This window comes from Bombina bombina, chromosome 1 (assembly GCF_027579735.1).
Source record: "Bombina bombina isolate aBomBom1 chromosome 1, aBomBom1.pri, whole genome shotgun sequence".
NCBI classification, from domain to species: domain Eukaryota; kingdom Metazoa; phylum Chordata; class Amphibia; order Anura; family Bombinatoridae; genus Bombina; species Bombina bombina.
The window spans coordinates 919192144-919207795 of NC_069499.1; the positions used below are offsets into that span (position 1 = coordinate 919192144).

At 36.7% G+C, this 15652-nt stretch overlaps 1 long non-coding RNA gene across 1 annotated transcript in view; it reads right to left on the reverse strand.

Annotated features, from left to right (window-relative positions):
• Positions 1-5168: 5168 nt before the first annotated feature.
• The window catches only part of LOC128640455 (uncharacterized), a 141703-nt gene continuing 131219 nt past the window's right edge, over positions 5169-15652 (reverse strand). Inside the window, exon 2 of the long non-coding RNA XR_008399353.1 lies at positions 5169-5965. This is a non-coding gene — a long non-coding RNA (uncharacterized LOC128640455). The remainder of the gene's footprint in view (positions 5966-15652) is intronic.

The window sequence follows — 15652 nt, forward strand, 5'->3', positions numbered from 1 at the left end:
TACAAACATCCCCCAACAGTAAAACCCACCACCCAACCAACCAACCCCCCCAAATAAAAAGCCTATCTAAAAAACCAAAGCTCCCCATTGCCCTGAAAAGGGCTTTTGTATGGGCATTGCCCTTAAAAGGGCATTTAGCTCTTTTACCTACCCAGACCCTACTCTAAAAATACAACCCACACAAAAAACCCTTAAATAAACCTAACACTAACCCCCGACGATCCACTTACAGTTTTTGAAGTTCCGCTTGAAGGATCCATCCAGTCGTCAAGATGTCTTCATCCGGACGGCCTCTTCCATCTTCATCCATCCGGCGAAGTCTTTATCCATGCGGCCTCTTCTATCTTCATCCATCCGGCGCGGAGCGGGTCCATCCTGAAGACATCCGGCGCGGAGCTCCTCTTCAATATGGTCGCCAGGGGAAAATGGAAATTGAATGCAAGTGACGTCATCCAAGATGGCGTCCCTTACATTCCGATTGGCTGAAAGGTTCCAATCAGCCAATAGGATTAGAGCTCAATCCTATTGGCTGATTGGAACAGCCAATAGGATTGAGCTCTCATCCTATTGGCTGATTGGAACCTTTCCACCAATAGGAATGCAAAGGACGCAATCTTGGATGACCTCACTTGCATTCAAGTTCTAGTTTACGGCGGCGACCGTATTGAAGAGGAGCTCCACGCCGGATGTCTTCAGGATAGACCCGCTCCGCGCCGGATGGATGAAGATAGAAGAGGCTGCATAGATGAAGACTTCGTCTGATGGATGAAGATGGAAGAGGCCATCCGGATCAAGACTTCTTGCCACCCGGATGAAGACGGCTGTATGGATCCTTCAAGCGGAACTTCAAAAACTGTAAGTGGATTGTCGGGGGTTAGTGTTAGGTTTATTTAATGTTTTTTTGGGTGGGTTTTATTTTTAGAGTAGGGTCTGGGCAGGTAAAAGAGCTAAATGCCCTTTTAAGGGCAATGCCCATACAAATGCACCTTTCAGGGCAATGGGGAGCTTAGGTTTTTTAGATAGGCTTTTTATTTGGGGTGGTTAGTTGGTTGGGTGGTGGGTTTTACTGTTGGGGGGTGTTTGTATTTTTTTTTTACAGGTGAAAGAACTGATTTCTTTGGGGCAATGCACTGCAAAAGGCCCTTTTAAGGGCCATTGGTAGTTTATTGTAGGCTAGGTTTTTTTTATTTTGATAGGGCTATTAGATTAGGTGTAATTCATTTTTATTTTTGATACTGTGTTGTTGTTTTTTTGTAATTTAGTGTTTTTTATTTTTTGTAACTTAGCGTTTATTATTTTTTTTTATTTAGTAATTTTTAATAGTAGATTTAAATAATTTGAGTAGGGTTAAGGTTTTTTAATATGTAATATAGTTAATTTAATTGCTAGTTTAATGTAATTTTAGTATAATAGTTAGGGTAGGTTAATTAATAGCTTAGAATTAGTTTATTTTAATTCTACAGGCAAGTTTAAATTTATTTTAAGATAGGGATGTTGTAATTTTAATGTAAAGTTAGCGGGTTGTTAGGTTTAGGGGTTAATAGCTTAATTTAGTTAATGGCGATGTGGGGGGCTGGCGGTTTAGGGGTTAATAGGTTTAGTTAATGGTAGTTATGTGGGATGTTTAGGGGTTAATACATTTATTTAGTGGCAGCGGGGTCCGAGAGCGGCAGGATAGGGGTTAATACATTTATTTAGTTGTGGCATTGTCGGGAAGCTGCGGAATAGGGGTTAATAACATTATGTAGGTGGCGGAGATGTCGGGGCGGCAGATTAGGGGTGTTTATACTCGGGGCTTATGTTAGTGTGTTAGGTGTAAACATTACTTGTTTTCTACCATAGAAATCAATGAGATATCTGGCAGCATTGAACATAAGCTTTCGCTGCTTTCAGACTCCGGAATAGCCGCGAGCGTACCTCTTAACTATTTGATATCTTTGAAAAAGTGTCAAATAGTGCCGAATGTGTATTCGGAACATCTGTAATGACGTAAGCATCGATCTGTGTCGGATTGAGACCGGCGGATCGTATGTTACGTCGGATCAAGCTTGCCACAATTACGCTGCGGAATTCCAGCATATTTGCGGTTGACGGCTTAATAAATATCCACCATAGTGATAAATGTCTCACACATCAAATAATCTAGAAGTAATAATGTTTAAACCAAGTAAAAGTTGGAGAACATTTTTTGATAAGTGAAGCACTTGATAGTACTATTCAGATGTGATTTCTTCATTGATGTTATCAGTAAAAAACATTTATAATAAGAAAATCATATTAAGTATGCAGTACAGCCTTGTCCTTGTAAAAAATAAAAAATGGAGATCACATGATAGTGCTGACAATTCAGAAACTCTTCTAGCTGAAGAGATAAGTAGCAAGTACTTTCCAAGACAATAGCTTTATGTCAATTGAGTACATTGGTTCAAAGTGAGAACCTTGAAGAACTGAAAGAACCAAATTCAAATTCCAGGTAGGAGAAATAGGTCTTACAACTGGCCTAATTCTAACTAACACCCAAACAAAAGTCTGAACATCTGAAGTCTCCTAACTGAACTTCAATCCCATCACAGGTGGTGCTGGTAAAACCTCTGTTACTCCAGGATACCTTAGTCCCCACTTCTAACTAGGGCATCATGCCTGGGCCTGTGGTTTTCACAGTGGTATTTGTCACTTCTATCAATAGGAAACCTCACTCTTAGAGCTGTTAATACAGAAGATCTTCTAGAGAAAACAACCACTGATGTTGACCTGATTTTAATAATCTGGATGCAAATAGATGGAATTCAGCAACACTAAACCTCATATGGCGGCGTGAGGTTCTAAATTGCTGAAGTGAAGGGATGATATTAGCAGCCTGGGCTCATATGTAAATAGCGCTATCAAGTGAAAATATTTCTGCTACTTGGTTTAAACATTATGACCCTATGAGGCTCCTCCTTGTTTCATTTTACTTCTAAAAAAAAGTCTCACACAATTTTCAGATAATTATGTATTCATAAGTTACAATATGTCATTTTCTTATTTTCTACCTTTAGGTGTATGCAGTTCTGTAACTTGTTATTGTAAAATGGTAAAATGAGAGCTACCTGTATTAGAAGTTGTATTTGGTAGAATAGGCTATTAGGGTGTTAAAGGGGTAGTAAAGTCAAAATTAAACTTTCATGATTTAGATAGGGCATACAATTTTCCAATATACTTCTATTATATAACTTCCTTTGGGGTTTTTGGTATCCTTTGTAGAAAAGCATATCTAGGTAGGACCAGCAATGCATTACTGGGAGCTAGTTGCTGATTGGTGGCTGCACATATATACCTCTTCTTACTGGCTCACCAGATGTGTTCACCTAGCTCCCAGTAGTGCATTGCTGTCCTCTCAACATAGAGGCCAATTTAACAAATGTCAGTCGGACCTGATCCGACATTGCGGATCAGGTCCGACAGACATTGCTGAATGCGGAGAGCAATACGCTCTCCGTATTCAGCATTGCACCAGCAGCTCACAAGAGCTGCTGGTGCAACGCCGCCCCCTGCAGACTTGCGGCCAAAGGCCGCCAGCAGGGGGTGTCAATCAATCCGATCGTACTCGATCGGGTTGAATTGTGGCGATTCCTGTCCGCCTCATCAGAGCAGGCGGACAGGGTTATGAAGCAGCGGTCTTTAGACCGCTGCTCCATAACTTGTGTTTCTGGCGAGTCTGAAGACTCGCCAGAAGCACGGGCCTTCAAGCTCCATTCAGAGCTTGATAGACAGGTCCCATAGGATACCAAGAGAATGAAGCACATTTGATAATTTAAGTAAACTGGAAAGTTGTTTGTTGTAAGCCGTATCTAAATCATGAAATAAATGTTGGGTTTCATATCCCTTTAAGCTCTAAGTCTGTGTCACACCTCTTTTAACCGTAGTTTACAAGGGTAGACATCTTCATAATTAGCTACATGTTCTAATCTAAAGGATATCAGTCTGCAGATATGGAATTCTTCAGTTATTTTGGTTTGAACACAGGTCTACTAATATTATCAATAGGTTTATCAAAATTATCATTATGTATTTCATTTATTTGTTATTTTTATTGAGGTTGGAATCAAAGTTAGATACAGAATTGACACACATCAAAAATAGACAATCAAGAAATATGACGGGAAGAATCATTTGTAATTACATCCATTAACAGTAATAAAATTATATACACTGTAAAAAAACAAACGTTTTTACAGTAAAAAACTGGCAGCTGTGGTTGCCAGAATAATTTTGTAAAAATTACATTACAGTTTAAAACTGTAGTAATTTACAAAAAAATACATTTTAACCTGGTAAATCCAACATCTTTTTTCTGTTGTTTCTACAAAAAAATGGCTGCCCTGATTGCCAGAACAATTATGTAAAAAATACATTAAAAATGTAAACAACTTTACAGTTTAAAATGGTACATTTTAAAGTTTAAAACTGTTGTAATTTACAAAAAAAAATACATTTTATTCTGGTAAATCCAACATTTTTTTATTGTTTTTACAAAAAAATGGCTGCCCTGATTGCCAGAATAATTCTGTAAAAAAAAATACATTAAAAATGTAAACAACTTTAAAGTTTTAAACTGTACTGTAAACAGACGCCATTTCCTCCCCCTGCATCTCAGTCGCATTACGCGGAATGCAGAAAGTGCACACCGCACGTGCACACAAGCTCCATCAGAGGGGAATCTTCTGATGACACTTGCGTATCAGGGAGGTGCACATGCATGGTGTGCACTTTATGCATTCCTGGAATGCGACTGAAAAACAGGGGGAGGAACCGGTGGCAGGTAAGTATATGCTTAAAAATTGTTTTATTTAATTTTTTTCGTTTTAATAATCAGATGTCTCATTCAGTTATTAAACTACTGAATGAGACAGTTGTCTCAATAGGTGTTTTTAAGTGGTGAATGTCCCTTTAAAGAAAAATAGAGAAAGAATGGGCAAGAAAGAGGGAAATACTTTTCTCCAAAAATTGTCAGAGAACAATTAAGAGGTTATATTTTTATGACTAAAAGTTAGAATTTTTAACACTCTTAAAGGATTACTGCATTTCCTTATTAGAATAAATTGAACAAATGTATCTTCAAACAAGCTCTTCAAATTGATGTACAGGAATGCAAATCATGAAATATAAGAGCAATAAAACACTGATGATTGTGTCTAAAACTTTTATTGGTTCTTCAGATTGAAGAAGTAGGCAGCTAATGAGCTGAAACAAATCTTCAAGCTATGAGTGTGGCACATGTCAAATCTTACTGACTTAAGTCAAAGTAAAGCAAGGGAGGAACCGCACCCTTCCACTACCCTCCAAGGTGCATCCAAGTCCAGGACTGGCAGGGTCCCCAAATATCAATAGCAAAATAGAAAGATGTAGGTAAGATAGGCATATTTATTTGGACAAACACGGAGCAACGGTTCGACTCCCAATGGAAAAAGACTCCATTGAGAGTCAAAACATTGCTGCGTGTTTGTCAAAATAAATCTGCCTATCTTACCTACATAGAATGCCTGGATCATTCTATTTTGCTATTAAGTTCATAGTCAGACATCACGCCACTCATGATCTGAAAGTTCCTGAATCAAGGTAAAAACTCTAGGGTTCACATGATGACAGGATTTATTTGTCTTCTCTAGTTTTGTGCCCTTCTCTGGGTTGATGAAAAAAAACACCTTGGGAAATAGAAGAAAAACAGGTGATTGTATTAATAAAATAAACTATTATTAACCCTTTTGCTGTAGACAAAATGTGGGGAATGTCTTCTACACTTCATCCAGTATACTCATTGTTCTGCTAATCACACCAAGATCAGCGGCTTCTTCCACCCTGGAATAGCCAACAGAGTGTCTGGCCAATTCGGGGGAATTCTCAGGGGGTGGACACGTCATGTTGTTGAGTATAATGTTTCAATCCACACACAACATAAACCATCTTGAAGAATAGCAGGATTGACCTAAAAACAAAATAAAATTGTATAAAAACATACATTACAGTTAAAAAAACAAACAGAAACAAAACAACAACATTGTGCAACATGAATCTGTGTCCAAATGGACAGAAAATAGAGAAAGGAAGAAAAATACAAGAAAAAATGAAAAAAGACCAATGTAGGAAATGTATGAAATTGGCGCTGACACAGCAAAATGACACATTTAAAATCTGTAACAAAGTCTCTAGCAGTAACAGAGGGTTCATGCACTTTGTGAACACAATAGAAAGGAGCTTTAAAAGCTGTATACGTACAAAATGTCTGCTTGCAGCCAGCACTAACACTTTTGAAAAAGCAATGGGGTTCATTCCTATGAACCCTACAGTGTAGCACAAAATCCACTGCTCCACAAATGCTGAAAAAGTTAAAGGACCAGTCAACACTGTAGATTTGTATAATCAACAAATGCAAGATAACACCACAATGCAATAGCACTTAGTCTGAACTTCAAATAAGTAGTAGATTTTTTTTCTGACAATTTTAAAAGTTATGTCTTTTTCCACTCCCCCTGTACCATGTGACAGCCATCAGCCAATCACAAATGCATACACGTACCATGTGACAGCAATCAGCCATTCACAAATGCATACACACTTATTCTTGCACATGCTCAGTAGGAGCTGGTGACTCAAAAAGTTTAAATATATAAAGACTGTGCACATTTTGTTAATGGAAGTAAATTGGAAAGTTGTTTAAAATGGCATGCTCTATCTGAATAATGAAAGTTTAATTTTGATTGAGTGTCCCTTTAAGAGGTAAGCATGAAACCTACCAGACTAATTAATTAGTCAGTCAGCATTATTATTATGACTACAAAATATGTCTTCACTCCAGACATATTTGGAACTATACAGCTATAAACAAGGCAGACAGAAATAGTGGTTTTATCTTCTAAAAGACTGAATTTATTTCTGTGATAGCTCTTGTAGAAACTAAATACTAAAAGAATAGAACAGAATTACAATAAGCACATGTGTAGTATGGTACAGCAACTCTATGATACATAAGTCTGACATAAGATAAAAAATAGGCAGGAATGCAGGATAATCAATGAAAATAGATGGTGGGACAGTTTTAGCAAGTAATCTACTTCTTACAGTTATTAGGTTATGCAAAAGCAGGCGCTGAAGAGCTATGAACAAGATGGATGATAGGAAACACTGCCTTGAGCCCTACAGGAAGCTGATTGTACTTCCTGCTCTGTCACTTCCTTTATGGGAGGCTGCATTTATAACAAACAAATACTACATCTTTTAAATAGTTCATATGTAATGTATTTTTTTTTTTAAAAGTGACCTACTTCTATTATAGTTTTACTATAGTTTACTAATATATTGTTAGGCCTGCTCAATTCTAAACAGACACAACTGGATTTTGAAACCCTTCATATTCACATAATTGTACTGTACTTTTACACATTCTTATCTGTAAAATATATATTTCTTTCATGTAATTGGCAAGAGTCCATGAGCTAGTGACGTATGGGATATACAATCCTACTAGGAGGGGCAAAATTTTCCAAACCTCAAAATGCCTATAAATACACCCCTCACCACACCCACAATTCAGTTTTACAAACTTTGCCTCCTATGGAGGTGGTGAAGTAAGTTTGTGCTTGATTTTTTATGATTTCTTCTATGATAAGCGCTTCTAAGCATTCTGAAGCCCAATTCCTCTCAGAGTACAGTGTTTGTCAGAGGGATATGAAGAGAGTATCACCTATTGATTATATGGTTACCCTCATGGGAAATCTTTTCAAGGGTTCTCTGTTATCGGTCTTAGGGATTCATCTCCTACCTCCCTTTTCAGATCGACGATATACTCTTATATACCATTACCTCTGCTGATAGTTTTCAGTACTGGTTTGGCTATCTGCTATATATGGATGGGTGTCTTTCGGTAAGTATGTATCATTATTTAAGACACTCTCAGCTATGGTTTGGTGCTTTATGTATTAATATAAAGTTTTAAATATATGTATTTTACTTATATTTGCCATGAGTCAGGTCTATGTGTATTTCCCTTTTGCAGTCCAGCAGTTTCGTTATAGGAATCATGTATTAGGAAGTTTGTCTTACCTGGGGTATAGTCTTTTTTCCAATTTGAATTGTTTTTTCTTTAAAACTTGCGGGCAAATTAGGCTCGCGAGGGCGCAAAATACTGTTATTTAGGAACCATGCTGCCTGAACACAGTTCTACCAAAGCTAAGTGTATCTGTTGTAAGCTAGTGGAGATTATTTCTCCAGCTGTAGTATGTAACAGTTGTCATGATAAGCTTTTGCATGCAGAAAAGGTTTCTATTAGTGCTAGTACAGTGTCTGTTGTTCCTTCAACATCTAAAGTACATGATATCCCTGTTGATATGAAAAATTATATTGCTGATGCGATACAGAAGGCTATGGCTGCTATACCGCCTTCAAATAAACGTAAAAGGTCTTTTAAAACTTCTCATAATACTGCTGAAATTTGTAATGACTGACAACATACTGATATATCACCTTCTGATGAGGATCTCTCTGATTCAGAAGATCCTACTTCAGACGTTGACACTAATAAATCATCTTATATTTTTAAGATTGAGTATATTCGTTCTTTGTTAAAAGAAGTGTTGATAACTTTGGATATTGAGGAGTCTGGTCCTCTTGATAAAAAATCCAGTAAACATTGAAATTCTGTTTATAAACCTCCTGTGATTACTCCAGAGGATTTTCCTGTTCCTGATGCTATTTCTGATGTGATTGCTAAGGAATAATTTAAGCTTGGTACTTCTTTTGTTCCTTCTTCAAGGTTTAAAAAGTTGTATCCTTTGCCAGTACCTAAGTTAGAGTTTTTGGAAAAAGTCCCTTATATTGATGGGGCTACTCTTGCTAAGCATACTACTATTCCTCTGCAAGATAGTACCTCTTTTAAGGATCCTTTAGATAGGAAAATTGAATCTTATCTAAGGAAAGCTTATTTACATTCTGGCTATATTCTCAGACCTGACATTTCTATGGCTGATGTTGCGGCTGCATCAACTTTTTGGTTGGATAGTTTAGCACATCGGGAAAAAGATTCTAATTTGCATAGCATTGTTCATTTGCTTCAACATGCTAATCATTTTATCTGTGATGCTATTTTTCATATCATCAAGATTGATGTTAAATCTATGTCTTTGGCTATTTTAGCTAGAAGAGCTTTATGGCTCAAATCATGGAATGCAGACATGTTATCTAAGTCTAAGTTACTATCTCTATCATTCCAGGGCAAGGGCGTATTATAGCCTAGGCAGACAAGGCCTGTGCCTAGGGTGGCAGTCTGGAGGGGGGCGGCATTTTCTGCAGGTGCAGACACTACTTGTCTCTCACTGTCTGTGGCTCCAATTGGAGGCCATCTTCGAGTTGGAATAAATCCAAGCCTTATAAGAAACCAAAGCCAGCCCCCAAAACTGCATGAAGGTGCGGCCCTCAATCAAGTTTTGCTGGTGGGGGGCAGATTGAAATTATTTCAAGACATTTGGGCTGGTTCCGTTCAGAATCATTGGATTCAGAATATTGTCTCTCAGGGGCATCGAATAGGTTTCAGAATAAGACCTCCTGTGAGAAGATTTTTTCTCTCTCACGTTCCAACAAGTCCTGTGAAAGCTCAGGCCTTTCTGAAGTGTGTTTGAGATCTAGAGTTTTCAGGAGTAATTGTACCAGTTCCACTTCTGGAACAGGGTCTGGGGTTTTATTCAAATCTATTCATTGTCCCGAAGAAGGAAAATTCTTTCAGACCAGTTCTGGATCTGAAGTTTTTGAATCAATTTGTAAGGGTCCCAACTTTCAAGATGGTGACTATAAGGACTATTCTGCCTTTTGTTCAGCAAGGTCATTATATGTCCTCAAGACTTACAGGATGCGTATATTCACATTCCAATTCATCCATACCACTATCGGTTTCTGAGATTCTCTTTTCTAGACAAGCATTACCATTTTGTTGCTCTTCCATTTGGCCTAACAGCTCCAAGAAACTTTTCAAAGGTTCTCGGTGCCCATCTATCTGTAATCAGAGAGCAGGGTATTGCGGTGTTTCCTTATTTGGACGATATTTTGGTACTGGCTCAATCTTTTCATTTAGCAGAATCTCTCACAAATCAACATGTGTTGTTTCTTCAAAAACATGGTTGGAGGATTAATTTACCAAAGAGTTTCTTGATTCCTCAGACAAGGGTCACCTTTTTAGGTTTCCAGATAGATTCAGTGTCCATGACTCTGTTTTAAACAGACAAGAGGCGAATGAAATTGGTTTCTGCCTGTCAAAACCTTCAGTCTCGATCATTCCCTTCAGTGGCTATGTGCATGGAAGTTTTAGGTCTCATGACAGCAGCATCGGACGTGATCCCCTTTGCTCATTTTCATATAAGACCTCTGCAGCTTTGCATGCTGAATCAATGGTGCAGGGATTATACTCGGATATCACAGTTGATATACTTAAATCCCAACATTCAACTCTCTCTGTCCTGGTGGTTGGACCATCATCAGATTCTTCAAGGGGCCTCTTTTGTTCGTCCTTCCTGGACTGTGATTTCAACAGATGCAAGTCTCACAGGTTGGGGAGCTGTCTGGGGGTCTCTGACAACACAAGGGGTTTGGAATCCTCAAGAGGCGAGGTTACCAATCAATATTTTAGAACTCTGTGCTATTTTTAGGGCTCTTCAGGCTTGGCCTCTACTAAAGAGAGAATCATTTATTTGTTTTCAGACAGACAATATCACAACTGTGGCATATGTCAATCAGCAGGGTGGGACTCGCAGTCCTTTAGCAATGAAAGAAGTATCTTGAATACTTTCTTGGGTGTAATCCAACTCCTGTCTAATTTCTGCGATACATATCCCAGGTGTAGACAAATGGGAAGCAGATTATCTCTGCCGTCAGACTTTACATCCAGGGGAGTGGTCTCTCCATCCAGATCTATTTTGTCAGATTGCACAGATGTGGGGTCTTCCAGAAATAGATCTCATGGCATCCCATCTAAACAGGAAACTTCCCAGGTATCTTTCCAGGTCCAGGGATCCTCAGGCGGAAATGGTAGATGCATTAGCAGTTCCTTGGCCATACCAACCTGCTTAAATTTTTCCGTCTATAATTCTTCCAAGGGTGATCTCCAAGATCATAATGGAACATTTGCATGTGTTTCTGATACCACCAGCATGGCCTCACAGATTTTGGTCTGCTGATCTTGTCCGGATGTCAAGTTGCCAACCTTGGCCACTTCCTTTAAGACCAGACCTTCTGTCTCAAGGGCCGTTTTTCCATCAGGATCTCAAATCACTAAATTTGAAGGTATGGAGATTGAACGCTTAGTGCTTAGTCATAGAGGCTTTTTTCTGCTACAGGCTCGTAAGTTTGTTTCAAGGAAAATGTATTATCGGGTTTGGAAAACCTATATTTCATGGTGTTCTCATAAATTCTCTTGACATTCTTTTAGAATTCCTAGAATTTTACAGTTTCTTCAGGATGGTTTGGATAAAGGTTTGTCTGCCAGTACTTTGAAGGGACAAATCTCTGCTCTTTCTGTTTTATTTCATAGAAAGATTGCTAAGCTTCCTGATATTCACTGTTTTGTTCAGACTTTGGTTCGTATCAAGCCTTTTGTTAAATCAATCTCTCCTCCTTGGAGTCTTAATTTGGTTTTGAAGGCTTTGCAGGCTCCTCCTTTTGAGCCTACGCATTCTTTGGATATTAAACTACTTTATTGGAAAGTGTTGTTCCTTTTGGCTATCTCTTCTGCTAGAAGAGTTTCTGAATTGTCTGCTATCTCTTGTGGGTCTCATTTTCTGATTTTCCATCAGGATAAGGCTGTTTTGCGGACTTCGTTTAAATTTCTTCCTAAGGTTGTGAATTCTAACAACATTAGTAGGTAAATTGTTGTTCCTTCCTTGTGTCCTAATCCTAAGAATACTCTTGAAAGATCTTTACATTCTTTAGATGTTGTAAGGGCTTTTAAATATTATGTTGAAGATACTAAAGATTTCAGGAAGACTTCTAGTCTATTTGTTGTTTTTTCTGGTCCTAGAAATGGTCAGAAAGCTTCTGCAATTTCTCTGGCATCTTGGTTAAAGCTTTTGATTCACAAGACTTATTTGGAGACGGGGCAGTCTCCACCTCAGAGAATTACAGCTCATTCTACTAGATCAGTCGCCACTTCTTGGGCTTTTAAGAATGAAGCTTTGATTGATTAGATTTGCAAAGCAGCAACTTGGTCTTCTTTGCATACATTTACTACATTTTACCATTTTTATGTATTTGCTTCTTCTGAAGCAGTCTTTGGTAGAAAAGTTCTTCAGGCGGCTGTCTCAGTTTGATTCTTCTGCTTATGATTTAAGTTTTCTTCTTGTAATTTATGTCAAATTTATGAGAAAGACTTATTTTTTTGTGTGGATTTAATTTTTTTCAGTGGAAATAGCTGTTTTTATTTTATCCCTTCCTTTCTAGTGACTCTTCTGTGGTCTTCCACATTTTGGGTATTTCTAACCCATACGTCACTAGCTCATAGACACTTTCCAATTATATGAAAGAAAATATAATTTATGTAAGAACTTTATAAATTAATTTCTTTCATATTGGCAAGAGTCCATGAGGCCCACCCTTTTTTTGGCGGTTATGATTTTTGTATAAAAGAACAATTATTTTTCCAGTTCCTCTTTTTGTATGCTTTTTTACCCCTTATTTTATCACCCACTACTTGGCTAGTCGTTAAACTGAATTGTGGGTATGGTGAGGAGTGTATTTATAGGCATTTTGATGTTTGGGAAACTTTGCCCCTCCTGGTAGGATTGTATATCCCATACGTGACTAGCTCATGGATAGGGATGGGCGAATGTTTCTAAAAATTCGAAATTTAAAATGAATTTTGATACATTCGTTCGTTCAAATCGAATTTCAAATGTTTATATAACATTCTAACATTCTATTTTAGAATTTTCGTTTTCAAATTTTTCAATAAAATTCGAAAATATTTGTTTGAATAATAGAATGTTTAGCTATGTATTCATTCAATTTTGAAATGTAATATTCGAATTCAAATTTGACATTCAAATTCGAATGTGACATTCAAATTTGAAATAGTATTTCTAGTCTACAACTGTGTTTAATAAATGTAATATTCAAATTCGAATGCTACATTCGAATTCGAATGTCACATTTGAATTTGAAATAGTATTTCTAGTCTAATACTGTGTTTTAAATGTGACGTTCAATTTGAATGTGATATTCAATTTGAATGTGACATTCAAATTCAAAATAGTATTTCTAGTCTAATACTGTGTTTTATAAATGTAATATTCGAATTCGAATGTGACATTCGATTCGAATGTGATATTCGATTTGAATGTGACATTCGAAATAGTGTTTCTAGTCTACAATTGTGCTTTATAAATGTAATATTCCAATTCGAATGTGATATTCGAATGTAAAATTCGAATTCGAATGTGACATTCGAAAACAGTAAATAACATTCGAAAATCGAATTTTTAAGAATATTCGTTCTTATCAACATTCTATTATGTAAATCAAATTTCTACAATAACATTCGTTCTAACATTCGATTTCGGATATAAACACATTCGCCCATCCCTACTCATGGACTCTTGCCAATATGAAAGAAATACATTTATCAGGTAAGTTCTTACATAAATTATGTTATTTGCTAAATGTAATACAATTTCTTTCTGTATACATATGAAAATCTGCCTAACAAAAACATTATTTTAACACTGTCAGCTTGTAATTTTAACTGTATTGTTTTGCTTTAGGTATTACAGTGTTTTCTGTTTAAACTACTGTATTCTGTAAATTCTACAAATAAATATGATTCTTTTAACATATTCTTACTGTAAAATTAACAGTTGTGTTTGGTTCTGGATTTACAATTGTATTTTTTAGTATTTTCAGAATATTTCTTTAAAATTAAAACAGTTTTATTGTTTTTCAATTTACACAATTTTGATGTCATGATTTTACAGCATTTTACAGTTAATTTCACAGACATTTTTTACAGTGTAGAACATCTTGATATGTATTACCACATGCATAACAATACATCCTAATTAAGGAATTTTTCATCTTGGGATGTAATATAGATATAATATTCGCTAGAATTAGCCCGCAAAGACATAAATTATGTATGCCCTAAAGCAATTTATGGCAAACCTCGTCTTTTTGTATACTATACAATTAAATATCCCTAATAACTGTAACATAATAAAAGTCAAAATTTCTCAAGTACATACAAATAAGGCCAAGCAAAATAGGTAATAGGAGATCATAAAGTACAATAAACAAGTATAAACAAACAAAGGCTGAAGAGTAACATAAAGATGGCTGCAAGTGATTTTAGATATCTTCTTACATTAATCTATAACATAAAGATTAAAGAAGGGAAAACAGGAAAAAAGGCTATCACACTCTCCTCACCCCCCCCCCCGAAATCCACCCAAGAGCTAATAAAACTCTTAAACTTTTATATTTCCCCAAACTTCGAGTTCTATAGTATTGTCTTCCAAGTCTCACATCTTATATCTAGTCCTGTTCTATGCAATCTTGAGGGAAATGCTCAGCATTAATGTTCTGCAGGACAAAGGCTGTATTACTAAAAGACCCTATCAATTGTCTTTGGACATTTAAAGGAAGGGCTTGAATAAACGGCAGCCATTTATTGGAGAAAAAAAACTTTTAACTGTGAGTCATTAGGGTTTTGAAGTGCATATTGTTCCACCAGACATTGAGTAGTAATGACTTTTTTTAAAACCAGAAAGCTTAAGGGCATAAGCTACTTTCCAATTCTTTAAGATAAGATTATGCGCTAGTAATATTATAGTGTTAAACCTGTTTTACTTCTAAGGTTATCTCAGTCTCAATTACTCTTTTTAGCCAAAATTTGCGGATTTTTGGGCATGTCTAAATACAATGTAGCAAGTCTGCTTGAATAGTGTGGCATTTCCAACAATAAATGGGCTTTTTATACCACTTAGACAAATTAGAGGGTGTAATATAGATGACCTAGATCATTTTAAATGTGCTTCCCGCCAACTTAAAGAACCTCCCATTTTATTAATCAACCTTAAACTAACTAGGATATCACCCAAACTAATTTCTGGGAGAGATTTCTGCCATTTCTTTACTATTTTTGGTATCCTGTGTAGAATATCTAGGTAGGAACAGCAATGTGTTACTTGGAGCTAGTTGCTGATTGGTGGCTCCACATATATCTCTCTTCTTACTGGCTCACCAGATGTGTTCAGCTTATTATTATTATTATTATCAGGTATTTGTAGAGCTCCAACAGATTCCGCAGCTCTAGCTCCCAGTAGTGAATTGCTGTCCTCTCAACTTAGTATACCAAGAGAATGAAGCACATTTGATAATTGAAGTAAACTGGAAAGTTGTTTGTTGTAAGCCGTTTCTAAAGCATGAAAAAAATATTGGGTTTCATATCCCTTTAAAGAGACAGTATACACCAATTTTCATTTAACTGCATGTAATAGACACTACTATAAAGAATAATATGCACAGATACTGATCTAAAAATCCAGTATAAAACTGTTAGCTCCCAGTTTATCTCTGTTAAAAAGATTAGCAGGAACACCCACTGCAAGTGTAAAAAAATAGACACTCCCCCACTCCCCCTTCC